At 45.5% G+C, this 8,287-nt stretch overlaps 1 pseudogene; it reads left to right on the top strand.

Annotated features, from left to right (window-relative positions):
• The first annotated feature begins 278 nt into the window (after positions 1-278).
• LOC120859289 lies at positions 279-2,360 on the top strand (annotated as a pseudogene).
• Positions 2,361-8,287: the final 5,927 nt, after the last annotated feature.

The following is an 8,287-nucleotide window of genomic DNA, read 5'->3' as shown; positions in this document are numbered from 1 at the left end:
CCGGAAGGTGGCCTGGCTCTCCCAGTCGCTCCTCAGGCACAGCTACATTGTTAGTCAGGCAAATGGCTTGCGAGGACACGCCCACTTTGCACTGGGCCAGGTTTGGCGGCTCTTCACCTGCTGCCCGAAGGCCCAGAATTCCAAGGGGCGTGTTCCAGGAGCTAACGCCTTTAGACTCCATTTGATTGGTTCTGTGATGAGGTCTGGAGGTCAGCGTGGAGAGTTCAACCCCTTCCCGCCGCCATATTAGACGTGCGTGGTGGCACAGGGTTCTGCACATGCGTCTCTCCTTTTCCCTGTTCGTTGGCTGTGGGCAAGTAAGCCATTGGAGTACCACTTATACTGCGGCCGGTGGGCAGACTGAGCAGGCTGTCTGCTGTGCTCTAGTGTCCAGCTTGTTTGCAGCTCGGGGCAAAGGCGAGAATAGCATGGGAGTGAGACGGGGCCAGCAGAAGGCGGCAGCACCCCAGGATCCTGCATCTTAGCTGTGAGCCCGGGTCTTCACGAGGGAGGGGCCCTGGGGCCTACCAGTCTGGTGGGTGTGGCAGAGGTGATGCAGGCTCCAGGTGGTGCACAGGTGAGGAGGCCGCCCTTTTCTGGAGGGAGGCAGTGGAGGAAGGTGTGGCCCTGGAGGAGGGAGACGTGGCGGGAATCGGGCAGGAGTTAGACAGGATTCGCTGGTGTTAGACATTGTGGAGGACGTGGAGGTGGTGGTATACCAGGAGCAGGAGCAGGTGTCCTCAGAGGAGCAAGGCCAGGAACATCCAAGGCCCGGAGCTCCGAGTGACCGGCCTGCACTGGAGGCGTTGGTGGCCCTGCAGCTGGAGTTGGATCCCGTGAATAAGAAAGCAGAAAGGGTGCATGCTCGCCTGAAACATAGGAACTGTCAGAGGCAGAGGGTGCATCTAGAACACAGAAGCGCCATCATCCAGGGAATCCCTGGCTTCTGGGTCGAAGTTGTATCCCTTGGTGTGGTGCTTGTGAATTTTTTTTTTTTTAAACTTGGGCTATTGCAGGAGCAGTTTACAGATCTGGCAGTACTGGTACAAAATTTACTTTTTTGGATGATGGGTATTGGTTACCGTCCTGCGTATCTGTTCCTGAAAGTAGGTGTGATGTCCTTGCATTGTGGTTAGCACAAACTGATACTTGGGCTTTGTTTGCAGAGGTCTCAATCAGAATTGTCATTAGCACCAGGGGCTCTTCAGAGAAAAGGCTTGTCTGGAATCCAGTTCTTCTCTAAAAAGCTGAGTGAAATTGGGGGTGAGGTTGTGATCAGTAAATGGTCATACTGGTTCTAGCTAGGAGTGCTTGTTTTCCACAAGTAAGCTAACTTTCAAGGGGCTGCAATGAAGCTTATGCTCTTAGGAACAGAACCTCCTGGTAGTGCATGCATAGGCACAGCCTTGGACCTTATTCAGCATTCGTACAGTTTTTGTCAACAGAAATGTGACGAGTTAACTAGTAGCAAGTTGAAGTCAAACAATGCCATTCTACTCTTTTGGCTAGCTTTGTTTTTCCAGCACTTTTCCCTCTAGTATCTGGAGGCTCCTTGACTTAAAGCAGTTTATGAACCACCCCCAAATGTCCCAAATGTCAATTTTGATGAGCAACCAAAATGAAGACATGCTTCACTTCATGACCAATTTGAAGGTCAGGCAGGGGACACTGATGATTGTGGAGGGGAGGTGAATGGGCGGGGACATGGTTTATCCCTAAAACATGGAAGGACAGCTCTTCTGTAAAGAGGTTGCACACCTACCCCACTCCCCAGCTCCCCACCCTTTGTCCTGGCAGGTGGAGGAATACAGGCATCCTACTCATCACTGCAAGATCACATTGTCCTTTTGGAGGAATAGGTATTTCCAGAATGAAGTGATTGTTAAGGAGTATCTGATTAATGTCACTGGTAAGAAGCAGTTCCCTGGATTTGGGAGGTGGGGGCAGAAAAGTGTAGGTTGAATTGGAAAGTGATTTAGATCTTTCTCCCATATGCGTTTTCCTGCAGAATACCAAGCATCTTGTTCGACTCCAATTCAGTGGTACCAGGGGTTTGAACGTAAGGCATACAGCCGCAGGCACCATGACAGCAGCATTAACTTCTTCAACTGGTTCTTTGACCACAACTTCTCAGGATCTGACCGGATTGCTGAGGTGGGGTCCCATGTAGCCACTGGGCCAGAACTGGTGATATATGTTGGAGTTGGTGGTGGTACATGGGAGGGCTCTTGGTCTGGCCAGCCCTGTGCTGACCTTGCTCATTTCCCTGGCAGATCATCATAAAGGATCTGTGGCCCAATCCTTTGCAGTACTATGTGAAGAGGAAAGCTCCACCACGAGAGGTACCGGGAGGACAAGAGGTGAGGCGCCCAGAGTCTGAGCACTGGCATATGTACTGTCCAGGAACTTGGGTCATTTATTTCACTTGTGGAGAAAGTGAGACTCCATGGAATACAGAGTGACACCAGGGCATGTGGGAATCAGCAAGAGATAGCAAGGGTACAGAACTGTAGTGAAGAACAAGTTCTAACTAGAGAAGCTTGAGGCAGATGAAGTGGCCTGTCCAGGCCAAAGTCACTCCAATTTAAGTCAGCTGCACATCTATGAACTGTCATTCCATGGCCAACAAGTCCACCCTCAGGCTCCTCTTAAATTGGGACCCACCTACTATTCCTCATGAAGTCCCCTTTCCAAAAAGCCTGTGAGTCTCCTTTGTGCAAGGCGGTCCCCCCACTGACCCATCATTTGATTCCATTTTGATCGTCACACTTGGTTTGTGTTTTAATTTTCTTTTGCACCTTTTTCACCTCGTATCCTCATTCTGAGAATACTGACCACTGTGCAGGATTATGGAGAACAGTCTTTTATTTATTTTAACTGGAGGATAATTACTTTACAATACTGTGACAGGTTTTGCTCTACATTGGCCAACATGTGTCCCCCCAAATGCTGAACCCAGCACCCACCGACCTGCCCTACCTGTCTTTCTGTGTTGTCCCACAGCATGACTCTGGTTGCCTTATTTCATGCATCAAACTCACACTGGTCATTTATTTTACATAAGCTAATGTAAATGTTTTAGGGCTATTTTCTCATATTAACCCACCATCACCATCTCCCACTGAGTCCAAAGTCTGTTCTTTATATGTCTGTGTCTATTTGCTGCCCTGCATGTTGGATGTTCAGTACCACCTACAACGTCCTCAACTCCATATATTTGTGTTAACATTCAGTGTTTGTTTTTCTCTTTCTGACTTACTACACTCAGTATAATAGGCTCCACAACATTTCATCTCATTAGAAATGACCTAGATATGTTCCTTTTTAGAGCTGAGTAACATACCATTGTGTATCTGTACTCCAACTTCCTTATCCCTTCATCTACTGATGGACATATAGGTTGCATCCATGTGCTAGTTATTGTAAATAGTTCTATGGTGAAGCCTAGGATGCGTGTTTTTTTACTATGTTCTTAGAGGAAATGTAAAAGTTCACAGACACTCTCCTCTGGGAATTGACATGAAAGATTCAATGTGTCTTTAGTGTTTTTAGAGAGGGTAGGTTTACATATCTGTGTCTCTCTCTGTTTTGAAAGGAACCCCCTGCCCCCAGATTTTGAGAAACTTACGATGGAGTGCCCCCGTTTACCTAAAATAGAAAACCGAAGAAGCTGCTTCATGTGATCAATGGCCAGCATAGTTCTCTTGGACAGGAAATTAATGAAGAGTGGTCTGGTACTGAAATGGATTGAACGGGAGACACAAATAAACCTGAAATTATTGTGAAGGATGAGTAAAAAACATCTACTGCATGTGTCTGCGTATTGTTCAGGCAGGTTTTCAGGAGAAACACTTCAGCTACATGTAGGATTCTTAGTTTACTGTGTGTAAATTAACAGTCCATGGAGATTTGTAGAAGGGTTAAGTCATATGTTGGGGTTGTGTCAGGGGACACAGTTCTTCCTGTGGGGTGGGGGTTGGGGAGGATGGAGAAAGAAGATGAGGGGCCTATTAACTGTGTGTCTGGAAGTTTTACAAGAGAAATGTGGATGTTCATGGAGAGGGTCTGGTGAACAAGGACCAGAGATTGAAACAGTGGAACACAATTTTGTTGGAAGGTGGTGCCCCAGGTATCTTCTCTGTCGCATATCATCAGACATTTTAAGAGTACAGAACAAGGAAAAGGCCTTAACATTCAACTCACTATGAATCTAGAAGGCCATATGTGTATGAGCGTGTGTATGAGTGCATGGTCAGCTTTGCTGAGAGTCCACTTCCCAGAGGTAGGGTTCCAAGTAACATCTTAGGGGATCAGGTATAAGGTATATGGAGGGAGGCTGTGGCCTAGGGAGAAAGTGAGGGGTGGGAAGGCAGTGAGGATATGAGTTTCTGGTAAAAGTGACCAGGGGAAAAGATAAATTGCAAGGAATCAGATAAAGGAAAACAAATCCCATCATAGATGTTTGAGGTCATGTGAACTCTGTTGTTTTTTCCAGGAACTCAGTTTAGGTACAAAGTGTGCAGAGGCAGAAGTGAGGGGAATGAAGATATTAGGGCCAACCTACCCAGCCATGTGTTCTGTGTCCCATGCTGCTGCTGCTGCTATGGCTCAGTGGTAAATATTCCTTTTTCAAGGAAGGCTTAAGCTCTTTGCCCAAGGCTGTCTGTCTGGCAAAGGTGTAGAAATAACATTTTTCTCATGAGCCCTCCAGTGACAGTTTCTCTTCCTTGCTGAATGGCTCAGCACAGAATGTTTTCAACCACAACGGACTTGTCCTTCATCTAGGGCTTTGTCGCTACTCTGTTTAAGGGCCAGTGGGAACACCTGGAGCACATGGAGCTCACTGAGGGACTGGTCAGCACTTAGGGTGGTCCTTCTGAAGTAGATGACTGCTTTCCAGAATTGTGTCCACCTCTGGATTGGGCAAAGGACAGACTGGCACAAATGGGGTAGGGAGAGTTCAACGTCTATACCCCAAGTGTTGCCCTCTCATCCCAGATAGAATGGCTCCAACATGGGCATGCTTCAAGGTGATGTCCCACATGAAGTTCTGTCCCACATGAGGTTCTCACTCTACAACTTTTCTCCCTGAAGCAGCATCTCTTTTGAGGGCAAAGGGTAAATGTTGAATGTCAAAGTTCACAGGTTTATGGATGTCCCCTTCAAGATGCCCTGAATGAGATCTGCTCAGGGTGAGCTTTTCCATTTGAATATCTACATCCCAGCTTTGCTCCTACAGAGATGCATCTACAGCTCTAGAAGGCAAGGCTTGGCCTTCTCTGGGTGATTTCTGAACAAGCAGCCCAAGAGACACTGGAACCATGTCTTCTTACTTTCTTAATCTGTAAAATTCAAAGAATCCTTGGGGCTCTGTCTTTCTTGGCACTAGTTCAAAACAAAACAAAGCAGAATCTACGGTGTAATAACTCTACAGCAGGTGTGAGATAGCATATTGGGGCATGGATTTTGGGACCTTAGACTGGGTCATTCTAGGGACTGCATGGCATTTATTCACATTCAGAAGTTTTAAGCATTGCAAAGAAGATAAAGACAAGAAAAGTTTAGGACAGTGTCCCCCAACGCCTAATATTTCGTACCAGTGCTTCAGGACCAGGGGTGGCTTTAGCTCTAACCTGTCCTGCAGTGAAGTGCAAAGATAGTCATGGATCGGTTAGTAAACCTGAACTGTGGATGGTTGACTGGATGGTCATTCTCTGGAAATTTGCCATGACTTGTGTCCCAGGCTTTTTAGGGCTTTCACTTGGGCCCTAAAGTCTAGGTGGTATTAGATTTGACTGCACATTTGGATGTGTTGTGTAAGGTTTTTTTCCACCGAATATCAATGTGTGTGAGACTTGGCGGATTAGTGATGAATTCATGAGCTTTCTAGCTCAATCATCTTGAGCTGCATTTGCTTCCTGTGCCCTGGATGTGTTCATGTTTTCCTATGTTTAGAATGAAGACTGGGTGTGTCCATTGTGTTTGCCCATGATTGTGAGTAGATATTTCTTCCTGTGAGTCTGCCTGTGCCTCCTGTCTTCTTTCATGTTGCACCCATGCTTGTGCCATTATGCACAGCTCTGCTGCCATATCTGTCTTGCACGTTCCTATTCAACATACATGCATTGTATTGCTTGTATTTACTCCTTTTTTTAAGTTTGTGTATCTTAGACTACATGTGAATTTGACCTATTCTTTCATTCCTGGATCAAATGCTTCCAATATCTTGAATTGTGACTTTTTAAAAGACTTCCAGGATATTTACACACATCAAGAAATGCTTTATCACAGGAATAGTTAACAGTGACCCACATGTGGAAACAAGAATACCCATATACTTAGAGTAATGCCTGATGGGCAAGAATATCACTCATTGAAATGAGGATATTAATTAGGATCACAGAGGGCAAAGGTGTTGCAGGAATGCATCTGTCAGGAAACTTTATCTGTCAGGAAAGATTTGGGGTTGACTTGTTAAGTAATTCTAAAAACACTGCTGCAGGACTGAAATACATTAACTTTTACCCCTATCCATGTATTCTTGCTTTGATCATTAAACTGACATTACCCGTGCAGAATTTCTTCATGATTGTCAGTAAATCATCACCCGTGTGAGAGGAATTGGGGCCTTCCTTTCTGTAAAGAGAAAGTTGTTAAGGAATTCTTGTCCCAGGGAAAAGGCATGCATGATCAATTTCAAGTTCAAAGCCCCTTGCTATTGCTGTGTCGTTTCCGGAAGGAAAGCACAGGGAATGGAATCACACCAACCTGATTGGCACTGTGAACCAGTCCAAGGCAACGGGAGTAGAGAACACAGGCACAGGTCACTCAACTGTCCACAGGGAGGACTTCCAACCCTGCCACCTCCTTGCATGTCAGTCCCCATCATGAGCAAATCCCATTCACCTTCCAGAATATATCATAGAAGTAGAAGAGGACACTGACTTGATCAACTAGCGAGTGAAAAATTAACCGGGTCCAAAAAGAGAGTGGTGCTTCCCAAAGTCCATTTTACAGATAAGTAAACCAATCATTCCACGTGTCTGCAAGTTTCTTTTCAGAATTCTTATGTGTGTGTGTATGTGCGCGCGCGTGCGTGCGTGCGCTGGCCAAAATGAGTGTGTGAACTCTCTGAATTGAGCTGGCCGGAGGATGGAAGAATGGACACTGAAAATATGAAAGAGCTTGTGTAAGGTACAAAGATCTTGGGGCAGCAGAAACACTGATGCCCTGGAGAAAAGCCCAGGGATCTCACTCACAGAGCAAGCTGTACATGTAAACAGGCATGTAAGTGTAAACGTGTCAGGAGAGACAGGCCAAAGGCACCTGGGGGCAGTCACAAGGGATGCGAAGGAGCAGAGGCAGAGTGGGCCAGATTCCTAGGCACAGAAGAGGGGCTACACATGCCCCAAGACACCCGGCTACAAAGGGTTTTCTGTCCTCAAGTGAAGGAGCATTCTTTCTGCGACATGGCCAGCCGTATGAACACAGCTTGCCATTTTCTCTAAGGTTTGGGAGACTGATGGCTCTGTGGCATAAGCAGCTGCTACATTGAGAGTTTGCCAGTTTGAAACATCACTCCTTAAAAGGGTGTCTTAGGTTGATCCTCTCACCCTTCCCAGTCCCACAGGCCTGGGCTGATGGGGTAGGCTGGGGTGTGTTCTCACCTGGAGGCTGGATGAGAACAGAACTACTTTGAAAGGGCCTCTGCGCAATAGATGGGCAGACTTCAATTCCTCTGGGACTGGTGAGCCATGGCTCTTAGTGGGACACTCTTCTTAGCATCTCTGTATTTAGAGATGTTTCATCTGTAAATCTCTCTCTACACAGAGAATTTGTGTCACATTTTGACATGTACCCAAATGTGTTCTTTTGAAGCATGGAACTCTATTTCATGTAAGAATACACAGATTAAGATTTCTTGAATGAAATATGGAATTCTCTATATTTCACCTGTGAAAATCTCACCACAAACCTTCCAAAACTAAAATGAAATTCTTTATATAAAAAATATGCACGTTATTTTCCTACATGAAGTTTGGAATTCTATGTATTTCACATATGAAAAACTGGGTGCTGAATTTTCCACATGAAATCTGGAATTTTGTGTATTTCACTTATGAACATCAGACCATTGATTTTAGTACACAAAATATGGAATTTTGCTGATTTTATATATGTAATTTGAGGCAGTTATTTTCCTCTGGTGTGTACGGATTTCCTTATATTTCACATAAAATCTTGGCAGAGATTTAATCCATGAGATAATGAACTTTTTATATTTCAT

This window comes from Oryx dammah, unplaced genomic scaffold, assembly GCF_014754425.2.
Source record: "Oryx dammah isolate SB20612 unplaced genomic scaffold, SCBI_Odam_1.1 HiC_scaffold_471, whole genome shotgun sequence".
NCBI classification, from domain to species: domain Eukaryota; kingdom Metazoa; phylum Chordata; class Mammalia; order Artiodactyla; family Bovidae; genus Oryx; species Oryx dammah.
The sequence above is the reverse complement of the archived record's forward strand: the minus strand, read 5'-3'. Positions and strand labels throughout refer to the sequence as shown.